Source organism: Polypterus senegalus, unplaced genomic scaffold, assembly GCF_016835505.1.
Source record: "Polypterus senegalus isolate Bchr_013 unplaced genomic scaffold, ASM1683550v1 scaffold_119, whole genome shotgun sequence".
In the NCBI taxonomy this organism is placed as follows: domain Eukaryota; kingdom Metazoa; phylum Chordata; class Cladistia; order Polypteriformes; family Polypteridae; genus Polypterus; species Polypterus senegalus.
The window spans coordinates 261,924-278,070 of record NW_024383076.1 but is presented as its reverse complement, the minus strand read 5'-3'; the positions used below and the strand labels follow the sequence as shown (position 1 = coordinate 278,070).

At 39.8% G+C, this 16,147-nt stretch overlaps 1 long non-coding RNA gene across 5 annotated transcripts; it reads left to right on the top strand.

Moving 5' to 3' along the window:
• The first annotated feature begins 464 nt into the window (after window positions 1–464).
• Window positions 465–10,097, top strand: LOC120521308. Of its 5 annotated transcripts, none has more exons than XR_005632089.1 (4): window positions 465–582; window positions 4,104–4,201; window positions 8,670–8,799; window positions 9,286–10,097. It is a non-coding gene; the product is annotated as an uncharacterized LOC120521308 (long non-coding RNA). The 5 variants fall into 5 exon arrangements; XR_005632090.1 differs by lacking the exons at window positions 465–582; window positions 4,104–4,201 and adding an exon at window positions 7,593–7,628 and having other exon boundaries at window positions 8,617–8,799; window positions 9,286–9,400; window positions 9,491–10,097; XR_005632092.1 differs by lacking the exon at window positions 4,104–4,201.
• The last annotated feature ends 6,050 nt before the right edge of the window (window positions 10,098–16,147 follow it).

The following is a 16,147-nucleotide window of genomic DNA, read 5'->3' as shown; positions in this document are numbered from 1 at the left end:
ATTTAGTAGCAGTAGTAGTTGTTGTAAAGATAATTTATATTATCTTTATCAATATCATTATTAGTGGTAGTAGAAGTATCAATATTGTTTTTGTTGTTAGGTTATCAAGTAACAAAGAGTAACAGAACATTGATACCTTGGGCCATTATTGGGAGGGACTGATAAATATCAGCGCTTTCATCGCCGGAAGGAATTTTTTTTGTGCTGCTAATATTGGCTGGATTCACAAGGTTTAATCCCTTAAGCTTCTTCTTATATGCTGCCCGTCACTAAGTAAGTCCCCCAACAGCAGCTGACTCAGGAACGGATCCGGCCATATCATGGCAAACTCGTATAGCAGTCACACTCTTTTTTGACTCCGTAACAGATCCGCCTGTATTCTGGCAAGCTTGGTTCGTGCTTCTGTGTGAGGGACAAATCGATCCGCCCACATTTCGTCATGCAAATTAATTAACAGTGGTATCTCTTTCCGCGACAGCTTAAGTTAACGTGAGCGTAACCCGCTTATGTTTGAGAGTTCGCGCGCCACAACGAGCAATCTGAAAATATTTACCAAAAGAAGGGTTTTTTTTCTGGGAGCATGTGAGTAAAAAGTTTAGTTTTAAAAGTTGTGAGAAATTCAGCAGCTTTTTATATATAGCTAGCTTTGCTAACTATTTGTAATGTGTCGCCAGCATTGCAGGTTAAAGTGAAATGCAATGCCACTATTTTTAGTATTTGTACATATTTATGCCACAATCGATATGCTGGTCATTATTTCATTATGATAAAGTCTTGTGTAAATTATTATAGCCTCCATCAAAAAAGGGTTAGTAGGCTCCCTCTGTTCAAAAATGTTTCTTAAACTTTTTCAGTTGAACGTGGGCTTATTTCAGATGCGCTGCAAGGAAGAAAAAAAAACATTTTAAGGCATTGTTTCCTAACCTTAAGTGCCTTCGCTAACACTGGAGAGGATACGTTGGTGAATCGCCAAAGTGGGGGTCAGAGGAAAGCCTAGTGCACAGGTCACTAATAGGCAGACCGCGGTCCGGGTCTGGAGTTTTATTTAGTTTTGGCGGAGATTACATTTTTAACGGCGACTCTTTTCTGAAACCGTTACTCAGTGAAATTGACCTCCTACGTGTCTCTGATTGGCCAGTACTTGTTGCCTTCGTGGTTCGAATTGGTTGGGTTTAAGCATGAAGACTGATATTGGTCAAAGTGAAGGCAAGAATGTCAGCCAATGACTGGCAGAGTAGGGCGGGCCTTCACTGAATAGAGGAGCGGAAAACCTGCATTCTGAGTGAAAGAGTGAGAAGACAAGAGACAGAAAGCGATTAAATAGTTAGTGTGCCATGGCTTGTGCTAAACGGCGGAAGCTTGACACTGAAAACCGTCCTTTTAATCCGGAATGGATCGAGGCGTTTATGTTCACATTTCCCGTAGGATGCTTGAAATCGCTGTGTCTCATCTGCTCTGAGACGATCGATGGCAGTGGTTTAAAATCGGGAATGTGAAACACCACTACGAAACTAAGCACAAAATTACATTTGAAAAAAGTTACCCACTAAATTTGCCAGTAGCGTTCTTAAAGCCAACTAACGATCTGTCAACGAGTATTTTAACACATTAATTTACTGGCCAACAACTCGCTAACGAGTCTACCCTCGTGGATTTTGGGACGTTACAAAAAACATTAAGTGATGACAGTCTTCACACATGCATGAGGATGGCACTGACACCATACCAGCCCAGATTTAAAATTCTGGCAGACCAAGCAAGAGCTCATTTCTCTCACTGAACAAGAGAAAGTAGGCAGTGGATATGAGAGGAAAGAAGAGGAAGATACGTTCAGTTATTTAAAGATGATGTGATTTACTGTCGAACTGGTTACGCCTGTTCAGTTGTGCACATATTAAAAACTCTTATTTCATTTTTATATGAGGCCAAGTCTTTTTTTTTTGTTGAAACGTTAAAACGTGTTGTTATTATTATTATTATTATTATTATTATTATTATTATTATTATTATTATTATTATTATAGTACTTATTATTTTTACTTCTCAGTTGAATGTCAAATTTACCTTGCTTTTACTTTTGTTATTTATTTTTTCTTATTTTATTTCTTATTTATTATTGTATGTAGCCCTCCAGAGTCCAGAGTTGCACTGAAAATAAGTACAGTAATCCCTCCTCGATCGCGGGGTTGCGTTCCAGAACCCCCCGCGATAGGTGAAAATCCGCGAAGTAGAAACCATATGTTTGTATGATTATTGTTATATATTTTAAGGACTTAGAAACTCTGCCACACTATTTATAAATATTCTCCGCACAGTTATACAGTAAACCCTTGTTTATCGCGGTTAATCCGCTCCAGACAGATAAATGATTTTCCACGAAGTAGGATTCTTTATTTATAAATCCAATATTTTCGCAGTTAGTGCATAGAAAACCTGTTTACGACCTTCTAAATACGTTTTTTAACATTATTAGAGCCCTCTAGACATGAAATAACACCCTTTAGTCTAAAGTTTAAACTGTGCTCCATGACAAGACAGAGATGACAGTTCTTTCTCACAATTAAATGAATGCAAACATATCTTCCTCTTCAAAGTGCCCGTAAGCAGCAGAGAATGTCAGAGAGAGAGTAAAGTAAACAATCAAAAATCAATAGGGCTGTTGGGCTTTTAAGTATGCAAGCACCGCGATAAAGCAGCGGCAATGAAGGGATCAATGCAAAGGTAGCCTTTCAGCATTTTTTACAGGAGCGTCCGTATCTTCTAAGCAAACAGCCTCTGTGCAAAAAGCCCCTCTGCTCACATCTCCTCCGTCAAGCGCAGAGAACGTCAGAGAGAGAGAAAGAGAGCTTGAGATTAAAGCAAACAATCAAAAATCAATAAGTGTGCTTTTGGGCGCACCTCGAAAAGGGGCATTTCTAAGAGGAGCGTCCGTATCGACTAGGCAAATAGCTTCTGTGCAAACAGCACCTCTGCTCACACCCCCTCCGTCAGGCGCAGAGAATGTCAGAGAGGTGAGACAGAGGCAGAGACAAGCAAACAATCGAGCACCGCGCAGGAGGCATATCTTATAGCATTGAGGAGTTTTAGTTAATATGTAATACGTGCTCTGATTGGGTAGCTTCTAAGCCATCCGCCAATAGCGTCCCTTGTATGAAATCAACTGGGCAAACAAACTGAGGAAGCGTGTAGCATAAATTAAAAGACCCATTGTCCGCAGAAATCCGTGAATCAGCGAAAAATCCATAATATACATTTACATATGCTTACATATAAAATCCGCGATAGAGCAAAACCGCGAAAGTCAAAGCGCGATACAGCAAGGGATCACTGTATTGTTGAAATGGCATTGAACTTTCTTCGTTTGATTTAAGTCATTGACTTCTTGTGTCCTGTACTTTTGTTTTTAACTCTTGTATATTTTGTAGCCTGCTATTCATTGGGTTTGGTGTGTAGCCCAAGCTTAAATAAAAAGAATACTCTTACTGGTTTAGATTTGAATTAAATACTGCAAGCTTGTTTTTCAGCTAGCTCAAACATTTTTATTTACATATTTGCCTACCAGTAAGCAGTATGTGCAGAAACTTACACATGCAATATATTACAATGACATGTTAAACCATACTACAGTATATTAGTATTCATATCAATTTCTGCTTTCTTCCTGGGTGCATTTATGACCTGCAGTTCGTGCAGGGTGATAATCAGCAGTGAGAAATGGCTAATTCTGTTCTACTGGGTTTGACCCTCAGGCAGAGAGCACAACGAGATGTTGATAGGAGACTTCAGCAAATGAGGGAGAACTGCAAATTTAACTTTGCATTCAGAAATAGGAATGGGAAAAGGATGGAGGAAGGGGATCTTGGAAATAAGGAGAGAGTGGAGCAAAATGACATTGAGAACAGAGGTGAGAACAGTGGAGAATGAGGGCACTTATATAGACAACAGAACAGACATTTTTGCGGGTCTTCAGTATGCATACGTTTCTGAGGATGAGCTTGATTTGGATCTGCATTCTGATGAGATTTTAGAAGAGTCAAGTAGCCTTAGTGACAGTATTTGTAACTGGGCTTTAACCTTTGGAATATCTCTTGTTGCTCTAACAGCACTTTTAGGGTCTTTTAGGGTTGTTGAGACTTCATCATCCTGACCTCCCAAAAGATGTAAGAACTCTTCCAAGAATGGCTATTCTATTCAGAATAAGGTTGGTGGACATTATTACTATTTCGGTATCCTTGCTTCAATCAATAAAATTCTTTCAGCTACCATAAACTCAGTCACAGAAAGCTTTACCTTGAAGTTGCAGATCAATGTGGATGGGTTGCCTTTATTTAAAAGCACTAGCTTTTTAGCTTTGGCCTATTTTGGGGCTTCTCCTCTGCCTTCCAATGAAAGTGCCTGTTGTTATTGGACTATTTTGTGGATCAAACAAGCCAATGTCAGCTGAGGAGTTTATGAAAAATGTTGTTACTGAGTTAAGGGAATAAGAAAGTGGGTTGTCTTTTAATGGAAAACTGTTCTTTCTGAAGGTAGATTCTGTTTTGTGTGACACACTTGCCAGGGCTTTTTTTTTTAAAGAACACAAAAGCACATAATGGATATCATGGATGTGACAAATGTGGACAGCGAGGGCAGTATGTCAACAGCAGGATAAGTTTTCCTTTAACTGACTACACCCTCAGAACAGATTAATCTTGATGAAGAACATCATCTGTTTGGCTTGCATGCTTTTCAAGGGACAAGCATTGGCATGGTATCACAGTTTCCAGTTGATTACATGCATTTGGTTTGTTTGGGGGTTGTCAGGAAATTGTTAAACATTTGGCTCAGAGGTCCTCTAAATTTTCGATTACCTGCAAACATTATTACTAGATTATCTGACAATTTAAATGACTTGCAACTATGTATACTGGTGGAATTTGCCCAGAAACTCAGGACACTGAGAGAAGTTGACTGCTGGAAAGCATCCGAATTTAGACTTTTTCTACTTTACACGGGCCCTGTTGTTCTGGGTTCATTCCTGGATAACAGGATGTATAACAACTTCAACAACTTGCTGATCTCTGCCATCTCAATTGTAGTCAGTCCAGTGCTTTCTTCATTCTACTGTCAGTATGCTCAAACATTTCTTCAAACATTTGTGAACCATTTTGGTGAGATTTATGGCAAAGATCAGCTTGTATATAATGTATACTGTTTAATCCATCTTCCTCTGTATGTACGTTGGCATGGCTCTTTAGACTGCTTTTCATCTTTCCCATATGAAAACCACCTTCAAAAACTTAAACTTTTGAGAAAGCCTAAACGTCCACTTGCTCAGTTTGTCCAAAGACTGTCTGAGCAAACTGCTTGCCCAGCCACTTATCTGCTATCAAAAAATCACATTATGTTAGACCAGTTCCAGATGGACTTTCTGAACTTAGACAGTACCGGCAAATGCGTTGTGAACAATGGGTTATTAAAGTTTCAACAGTGGATAATGTCTCCATTGCCTATAATGTTGTGTGCATGATATACAGTGGTACCTTGTGATACGAGTTTAATTTGTTCCGTGACCGAGCTCGTAAGTCAAAATGCTCGTATCTCAAATCAATCTTCCCCATTGAAATGAATTGAAATGAGATTAATTCATGCCAGCCCCCAAAAAACCACCCCAATTTTTGTTAAATGTTTTCAACATAAGAAATGTATTTATAATGAACAAATATCATAAACAAACAAAATTAAACCTAAAAGAGAATCTAAAGAAATAAACAGATGTTGTCGAAGCCGATTAGTGTATTGTAATGTTTTTTTTCTTTCACTTCACTTTTGTTTAACTTCATTTTCTTCTTCACTAGTTTTTTTCTTTTTTGCCACGCTTTCGTCACTTTCATTCTCAGGGCGTTTTAATAGAAACCTGTCCATGGAGCTTCGTTTAGTCCTCCCCTTAAAAATGTTTCTGAAGTGAGTTAGGCAAGTGTCATGAAATAATGCCACTGCACGACCAGTTGTCACTTTTTCAAGGTGTTTCTTTTCTTTAAAGTTCTAAACTTTTTCCCACATTGCCAACACTTCCTTTATCTCACTTTAAGAGATAACCTTCTCCGCCTCTGGCTCCTCTGTGATACTGATCTCCTGCAGATCCTCCATATACAGTGGAGTCTCGCTTATCCTACTGTCGCTTATCCAACATTCTGTATTATCCGACGTCCCACTGCAAAAACAAAAAAAAAAATACGCATCAATCGGCAACAAGAACTGCAAGTTGCGGCGTGGGCGTAGTCTAGTTTTTGTTGCTCCCGACTCTGCCACAGCTAATTACAGTGGAACCTCAGGTTTTGCGAGCATAATTCATTTTGGAAACATGCTCGCAGTCCAAAGCACTCGTATATCAATGCGAATTTCCCCATAAGAAATAATGGAAACTCAGATGATTCGTTCCACAACCCAAAACTATTCATATAAAAATGATTAATACAAAATATAAAGTAAAATACATAAAGCAAATTAACCTGCACTTTATCTTTGAAAAGAATCATGACTGGTGTGAGGGAGTTTCTAAATTCTTGTGGGATTCCACCCAACGGGACGACCCGCGGAAGAGCGTCCCAAAGCAATCGCAGTCTCCCAGCGCTGTAGCAGTTTGCCATAAAAGCGTATCCGAAAAGATTGCAGACATGCTGTAAGCGCCTGCCATCGATGGGTGATACAAGGGACATTATAAATGCGCTGGGCTCAGTATTAATTTCTCCCCGACCCTGCCTGACTGCTGTGTTTGTGTATAGGAGAATGAAAGATCCCGCTACATTAAATAACCGCGCTGTTCCTGTTTCAAGCTTAATTAAGTTGCTAAAGTATTGAGACTCAGCTTCGTGTTTTCGGTTGCAAGACAGGGACTCGCACGTCACCGCACAAACACACATTGTCACACACGTGCGCATGGGAGGCAGCTAAAGGGCTTGAGTGAAGGCAGTTCGGAGGCATGCCGGGGTGTGGCAGAGTGCACTGACTCTTTTTCTCCCTTGCCTGTAGACCATCCCCGGGGGATTTCACCTGGATCACCTGACATCACTTCCGGGACTGAGCCAATGGAAGTCGGCCACACCAGCTCCAGTCCCTCTGATGTCACCTCCGGCTACGAGCCAATGGTGGAAGACCACGTGCCGGATCCATACGACCTCACTTCCTGTCTCCCCTTTTAAAAACCTGCCCCTTTTCCTTTGTTTCTTTAGTCTTGTTTTGGACTCGGTTGTGTGCACTTCAGTGCTGATTATTTGATAAAAACGACCTTTTGCAGCCAGGATACCACAATATACGGGTGGCTGCCCCAACCCTTTATCTGTCCATGTCTTGTTCTTGTGACAACATACATGCAGTCACAATGCTGTAGTAAACAGTATACGCTCGTACAGATGTTGGCTATATTAGTGACAGAGTTAAGGCTCTAGAAACTGCAATTAATTACATTGAGCAACAAGAAGAAGCTACAGGAATCGACATAATGATGCTGCAAAGATGGCGAGACTTCACAGTGAAGAAACGGCACTTATCAGGAAAGCAGACTACGATCAAAAATGTCTTTAAATCATCACAGGACTGAACTTTAAGTACAGTACATACTGTATTTAACATCAGACAATTCTGTAACTGTAAGTTCATTTTTTCATTTAATTTATTCTGTTCTTTTGTTGTAAAACATGATTATTAGGTTCGTAATGTGTAAAATTATAACATAGTTTGACGTTTAATAGATTTTATCCTAACACCTGCCATTATCCAACATTTTTGCTTATCCGACGTACGGCCGGCCCGTTTATGTCGGATAAGCGAGACTCTACTGTATTGCTGCATCTGTAGTTCTGTCAACTCCTCTGTCGTCAGTTCTTCAGAATGCTGCGGCCACAAGCTCTTTGATGACTTGTATTTTGAATTTTGGCTCGTAACTCAAGGCAAAAAATCTACCTAGTGACGGCTCGTATCTCAAATAACTTGTATGTTGGGGCACTTGTATCTCAAGGTACCACTGTACAATATTGTTGAATCCAGTGAAGTATTTGTTGTTGTGTAGAAGGTGTTTTTGAAGAAGTCTGTCTTTTTTACCTATCCGTTTAAGTCAGATTTCCTAAATATTAATTGCATCTCTCAGATATCCAAAACAATCAAGTATGCAAATATGTTAGCCATCAGTCAAAAGTGCATTGTTCTGCCCCACAGAGGAGGTTTTGTTCTGATACCTTCACGTCATTCTCAAAAATATTAAATCAGAAACATAAATTAACTATATAGCATTTTTGATTTTTTTTATACTTGTTCATCAGTCAGCACAGATGGAATCATGATTACATGTTGTAAGTACATGTAGCCCTTTTTTCATTTAGTTTAAACTTATTTCACACTGTACTTTGTTATATATCATTTTCATTTGTATATGAACAATTTTTTTCAGTGGCTGATGGGTAAACTTACTGCACTTTGCAAACTACCAAATAAAGCTTACCCTTTATCCATATTCAAAAAAGCATTCTTTTTTATTAAAATCAGGGATGCACATGTGCTAGGTGGTATACCTTGATGCTGGTTGGATAATACATTTTGTAAATTTGTTTATTTTTAACATTGTCTTTTTTTCTTTTACAGGAAGATTCTGGTAGTTAAATTTTTAGAAATTTTTTTTGTCTATTATATCACAGCCTTGGTACAATGATGGCACAACCTTTTGGCCAAATTATAAGAGTGATGAAAGACTTAAAGCAGCAAGATATGCTGAGGAACCAGGCCCAAGCTGGACCAAGCATGATGTTAGAGTACTAAAGTCCTATGGTAACTGAAATGTTTAAGATATGTCCCGACTTAATCCATTTCAGCAGAGAAATACTGCTGTAAGATATTGCTTTCTTACTATATTCTTTTTTTTAATAGACAAGCAGCAAACATTTGTCTAAAACCTTATTTTCATGTTGCAGTCATGTAATTTTTCTCTGTCTCTGGGCCTTTTTTCCCCAACAATCTTCATATGTTCATACTGGTGTTCATGAGAAATCAGGGCCCAGTTCATACCTTTCATTAACATGCATCACTAGTGATTGCATTTATCCAAAATTAAATTCTTACTTTCTCATGTAGGTCTCTTCAAATTTTCCTAGTTTAACTTTGATGGTCCAATGCTATCCAACAAAAAAAGAAAATATGTGAATGCCAGGTGTAAATGGGGCCTAGGTGGTAGTGATTTAAAAGATCACAAAAGTGATACTGTTATATTGCACATTGTTTACATTACCTGATGTTAACTTTTTGAAACCCTGTTAGGAGATTACATGTCTGCACAGCAAGGGATAAAGAAGTTTTTGACTTGTCAAACTTCAGAATTGGATTCAGATGATGAGGTAGATATAAGCAGGGTGCAAAGAGAATCTAAACTAAAGTAAGTTTGATTTGACTTCGTCTGTGTTTTGTTGAATGTATGAAACCTTTGTTTTGAGTAATATGTGCACATTTAATCTTCTGTAAACAGCACTACTATGGTGACACTGACTATGAAAGTGAACATGAAGACTTAGCTAATAAAACAAAACGTCCCTTGACAAGATCTTCAAAACCTTGACAGTCAACTAGACCTCAAAAGTTATCCCCACATTCTGCACCTCAGGTGCCATCACCACTTTTACCATCTGTACCACCTTGTTGCTCACCACCACAAATTTTCCTTCAGGTGTCACCTCCTTACCAGTGATGATTGCAGTCTGAAAATACATCTCAACAAATTTCCAACAGCCTTTTAAAGATGCAAAATACTTCTGAACTCTTAAGGCCTACTAACAGTGTGGGTTGATGTGGAACAGAACTAATGATCGTAACTTATCAGTGCAAGGTCAACTATTCATTGTACTTGTTTCACATATTTAACAACCTTTTGAACATATCAGAGCATAAGTCAACAAGTTGCCATGTTCATTTTGTGGCAGTATATTCCTTGATGTTTAGTGTTTTGATTTTTAAGATGTCAAGTTTTGTATGTTCCAGAGGATATTCTTTTAACATATGTGAGAATTATGTTTGTTCCAAAGCACAAGAGTAGGATCCATTGCTTTTTCCAATAAAGGACAAATTATTCAAATTAATAGTATCCTTTTATATTTGGTCTTTGGTATTTATTTTACAGCTGCAGTTCTTCATATCCTCGCATTGCTTGAACATATGTAGCACCAACTATCACAACTGGCTCTCATGATCAGTTCACTATCTGCACAGCTAAACATTGAATGCTCACTTAATGTGCCTGAGAAGGTCCAGTTTCCTTTACACTCATTGGAGGAAGTAGATGACTTTGAGGCCTGGTTGAAACAACCAGCCAATGCCTTGGAGAAAAAGAACATGGGATGGATTGCAAAGCTAAAATTTGTTATCTTTCTGGTTTAGTCTAATTTGAAATATTCACTTAGATTTAGTGTCATAATTTTAAATAATTAACTATTTTTTGTATATAATAGTACAAAGCCAAATCTTCACATTAAATGCCAGTCATCAGCAACATAAGAAACTGTCAAATTTAAGTTACTTCTCAATGGGAAAATATTCTATGTTTCTAAATGAACTAGTTTTAAGGTATGGCATGAAATGGGTAGAATGTCTGAAATAAGTCTACATTTTCTTTAGTAATTATTTTACATAGGGGAGTACTGTATATTTTACACACGATGCCCATGTGACTTTTCAATTATTTGTGCTTGGCCACGGTGTTGGAAGTGATATGTACACTTTAGTTTTAAAGTATGAAGAAGAAATATATAACATAAACTGCTCAAAAAAATTAAAGGAACCCTTTGAAAACACATCAGATCTCAATGGGGGAAAAATCCTGCTGGCTATCTCTACTGATCTGGACTGATATGGTGATGTATTAGGAATGAAAATGACCAACCTACAGAGGGCTAAATTCAAAGACACCTCGAAAATCAAAGGGAACAAAGGATGAGGCAGACGAGTCCATTTGGCTGAAATTTCATTATAGCAACTCCAAATCATACTCAGTAGTTTGTATGGCCACCACATGCTTGTATGCATGCCTGACAACATCCTAATAATACAACAGATGGTGTCCTGGGGGATCTCCTCCCAGATCTGGACCAGGGCATCACTGAGCTCCTGGACAATCTGAGGTATCAGATGGACCGAAATATAATGTCCCAGAGGTGTCCTATTAGATTGAGGTCAAGCGAGCAGAGCATGGGGGCCAGTCAATGGTATTAATTCTTACATCCTCCAGGAACTGCCTGCATACTCTCACCACATGAAGCTGGGCATTGTCGTGCACCAGGAGGAACCCTGGAGCTACTGCACCAGCATAGGGTCTGACAAAGGGTCCAGGGATTTCATCCCAATACCTAATTGCAGTCAAGGTGCCTTTGACTAGCCTGTTGAGGTCTGTGCGTCCCTCCGTGTATATGCCTCCCCAGACCATCAATGACCCACCATCAAAGCAGTCATGCTGAATAATGTTACAGGTAGCATAACGTTCTCCATGGCTTCTCACGCCTGTCACATGTGCTCAGGGTGAACCTGCTCTCATCTGTGAAAAGCACAGGGTGCCAGTGGTGGACCTGCCAATTCTGGTACTCTATGGCAAATGCCAATCAAGCTCCACAGTACCGGGTAGGCAGTGAGCATGGGGCCCACTAGAGGAAGTCGGGCCCTCGGGCCACTCTCATGAAGTCTGTTTCTGATTATTTGGTCACACCAGTGGGCTGCCTGCTGTAGGTCATTTTGTAGGCTCTGCCAGTGGTCATCCTGTTCTTCCTTGCCCAAAGAAGCAGATACCAGTGGGTGCTGCTGATCAGTTAAGGGCCTTCTACGAGGGGCCTTCTCCAGCTCTCCTAGAGTAAGTGCCTGTCTGTCTCCTGGAATCTCCTCCATGCTCTTGTGACTGTGCTGGGAGACGCAGCAAACCTTCTGGCAACGACAGGCACGTATTGGTGTGCCATCCTGGAGAAGTTGGACTACCTGTGCCACCTCTGTAGGGTGCAGGTATGGCCTTATATATATATATATATAGTGACAGATAGGAGGTGCTATCGCTCCCTTGAACCCCTGTCCACGACTCCAGACACCAAAAGTTCAAACGTTGACTTTATTCAATCGCCACAGTGCACAAAGCACCCTCTCCTCCACAATACTCATAAAAATCAATAATAATACAATACAATAAATTACAATAATACAATCCTCCAACTCCCAGACGCGTTGCCACCCTTCCACCCAGCTCAGCTCGCCGTCTGGGAGCTCTCACAGTCCTTTTATATATCCTGACCCGGAAGTGTTCCAATCCCCAGTCCATGTGACTCTCAATCACTTCCAGGTCAGGTACAAGTCCTTTTCTTCTCACCCCGGAAGCACGTCACTCTTCCGCTGATGCACTTCCGGGTCATAGGGCACAAAGAAGTCTTCGGTCCTCCCTGCAGCTCCCTCTTGCGGCCCCTGTGGTATCCAGCAGGGTCTTGTATAAAACTACATATCCCATGACTCCTTGCTCGTCTTCATGGCACCTCCATACTGCAGGGAGGGCTCCATCTGGCGGCCTGGGAGTATTGGCCAGGATGATAAGCCAGCCAAAGATCACTATATATATATATATATATATATATATATATATATATATATATATATATATATATATATATATATATAAGAAACAGTTTAACCATTGCTTGCAAAAAGCTGTACTATTTACATAAACATCATCTCAAATTTGCAGTAATATACAGTAGTTGTTTTAGCTGTTGCAGGGTGTTTATTGTGTAAGAGACTGTGTTTAGACAAATATTTAATAGCTCTACAGTGCCCTACAGTTACAAGAAAACTTCCTTGTATAATAACACGAGTTGCAAAAATAATTGATGTCATTTGAGCTTTCTGAACATTACAACCCATGCATTTGTGTTTCCTTTTTTCTATATTATTATTATTATTATTATTACAAAATTTATGTCTACTGGATTGAATTACGGTAACACGCTTAACGTTACAGTTAATTTTGAAATGTTTTTATTTTTTTACTTTGGAAAGTGTAACTTTTTAGCAATATTTGTCAGAATGGCAATCATCAAGTCAACAGACCTATGCTTGAGAATGACCATTTATGCTGTTTCTTCACATATTTTAGTATTTTAATTCTAAAGCCACTGCCTGTATGTTATCTTTTGTCTTTGCAGATTTCTGAACTGGCATCTATTGGAGGACAAGATGCCAAATATGTCACTTGGAATATTCTTTCACATATTTTTGCAGATAATGTGGCAAAAAATGTAAACTGGAAGGGAGTGAATAAAAATCGGGCCTTCAGTCAAATGGCAACCAAAACTCTTATTATGCATAAGTATCAACAAGTCCAATTATATGAAATTAGTCTAATTGTATTAAGGTATTATATTTTATGCCTTTGGTGGCTCAGTGGTAATGCTGCCGCCTTGCAGTTAGGAGACCAGAGTTCGCCTCCTGGGTCCTCTATATGTGGAGTTTGCATATTCTCCATGTGTCTGCTCTGGTTTCCTCAAAGTGTTCAAAGGCATACAGGTTCAGTGTATTTTAAATTGGCCGTTATGTGTATATGCCTTGTGATGGACTGGTGCCCTGTCCAAGGTTTGTTCTTGCGTGCTCCTCAGGCTAGTTGGGAAGGCTCCAGGCCCCATGACCCTGGTCTGGATTATGCAGTCTAGAAAATGACATGATATATTATGTTAAGATATAGCCTAAATATTACAGATTTCTGGAAAATAGCAATTATTAAATAAAAGAATTTTCCAGGTCTCTCTCTAACACCATCTACACCTAAAACTCCTGCCATATCCTAAGAAGCATTTGGAGCCTCCTCTACATCAAGATAGAACATTAGGAATGGGTTTCAGGTTTGTATGCATTTATAAGACAGAAACATGTATTTAAGATGAGCTAACTGTACTATTTTATGCACAACCCCAAATAATAAGTAGGGCCCATGATTTACCGGGGCCTGCGCAATTAAACGTCAAGCCGTGGAATTTAGGGTTTAGAAGTGGTAAAATGCCACGTCGCGGAATTAAACTAACTGCCGCGGAAAATACAAAATCTGAATGAAATCTCATCATTTGAGGCATATTGATATTAGTTTGATTAGTTTTGATTACTTCTTTAAGTTCTTTCTTTAGCCTATTGCATCATCTCATTAATATCTCATTTGTTTCTACTGAAATTGAACATAGTGGAGCTACAGTCCAGTTAAAGAAGCTGTCGGCGTTGCAAAGTACTGATAAATTTAATGAGCTGAGAGCTGGACTTGAATTTGTATCTGTTCACTGCCAGCCAATTATGAACACTCTGACTTCTTTTGAGGCACAGTTATTCATGGCTGTCGATGTCTACAACAAAGTGTTACTGTCTTGCCTGAAATCGTCTGGATTTCCAATTGCAACCAGCAGCTGTGAAGATACAAAGCACAATGCTGCTGCTAAACTTGAAGAATATTTTGTGGGAACCAAACAGCCAGCAATAGACCAATTCAGATCTGTGAGAATATTTGATCCGCGACGGCTACCACTCTTATCGAAGAATGTTGCTGATCATGCACAATAAGTGCCAACAATGATGGCTGCAACAGATGAATGGCAGGCTTATCTGGACATAGCATCTCGTGAAGTAATTCCAGCTGATATCAGTTTTTTGGCGTGCCTTAGAGGACGACTGCCTTTCTTAGTAGCTCTTGCTAAAGTTTACATTGCATTGCCGATCTCTTCTGTTGATAGGAACATTCGTTCTCAAAATATGGATCGGTGTTGTCATCACTGCGATATTCTCTGTCACAAGAAAACCTACAAGCTTACAGTGCCGTTTTCTTCAGCAATAAATAAACAATAACTTTAGAAACATTATTTGATAGTTTGTTCTTATAGTTCTTATAGACCATGGCATAATCTATATATATATAATCGGCCAAGTCGCCCAACCATGGGAAGCACGACCATGGGGTACACATGACGGAGCCCCGTCCTCCAACTCTAACCCTCCTCCCGCGCCCACCCTATCTCTCGAGGCATGCGCACTGCCTGCTCATGTGCCCGCCCCCAACACCTAACCAAACACGTTTAAATGCTGCATACAGCGATTCCCATCCCCGACAAACATGATTCTTCTTAGATGGTCCTGCAGGAACAGGGAAAGCCTTTGTCTACAAAACTCTGATTCATACCATCAGAGCTAGGGGAGACATTTCTACAACCGTGGCATCTACAGGAATAGCTGCAACATTGTTACTGGGTGGACGTACTGCACATTCCATTTTTAAAATACCGTTGAAGCTGACTACTACTTCGACATGCAACATCAAACATACCTCGACACACGCTCAACATCTTCTGCAATCCAAATTGATAATATGGGACGAGGCGCCAATGACACATGCATATGCATTCCAGGCAGTTGACAGGTTATTACGTGACCTCACGGGTATCACGCAGCTATTTGGAGGGAAAACAATACTATTGGGTGGAGATTTCCAGCAAATACTCCCCGCCATTATGTGTGGCTCCCGAGCACTTACTTTCACCTGTTGCATTAACAAGCAACCTTTGTGGCGTCATAAGCATGTACTTACACTGACGACAAATATGAGAGCTCTTCCTCACGAACAACATTTCGCAAAATGGCTCCTCGATGTTGGAGATGGGAAAAACGGAACAGCTGTAACATTAACATTGTTTTCCTTTTAATTCTGATCTCATTCAACAACTATATGGCGACATTGACTTCTCAACTGTCTCTCCGGAACAACAGTATGCGAGCTATATTAAGCGTCACCAAAGAAGACTCGCTATACCTTAATGAACAAGTGCTGAAACTTATCCCTAACTTTCACCAGCGTTGACTCCATCGTCACAGACGATCCTGCAGATCAACTTTCATTCCCTGAAGAATTTCTTAACAGTCCTACTCCCACTGACATGCCTCCGCATAAACTCAAAATTAAAATTGGTTCAGTCGTCATGCTTCTCAGAAACCTCATACCAGCAAAAGGTCTCTGTAATGGCACTAGACTGACTGTTACCAGCATTCACCGCAATGTACTGGAGTATAAAACTATCGCAGCTCCTACCTCACAAACTGTCCTTATTCCCCTGATTTCCTTGACCCCATCAGATTCAAA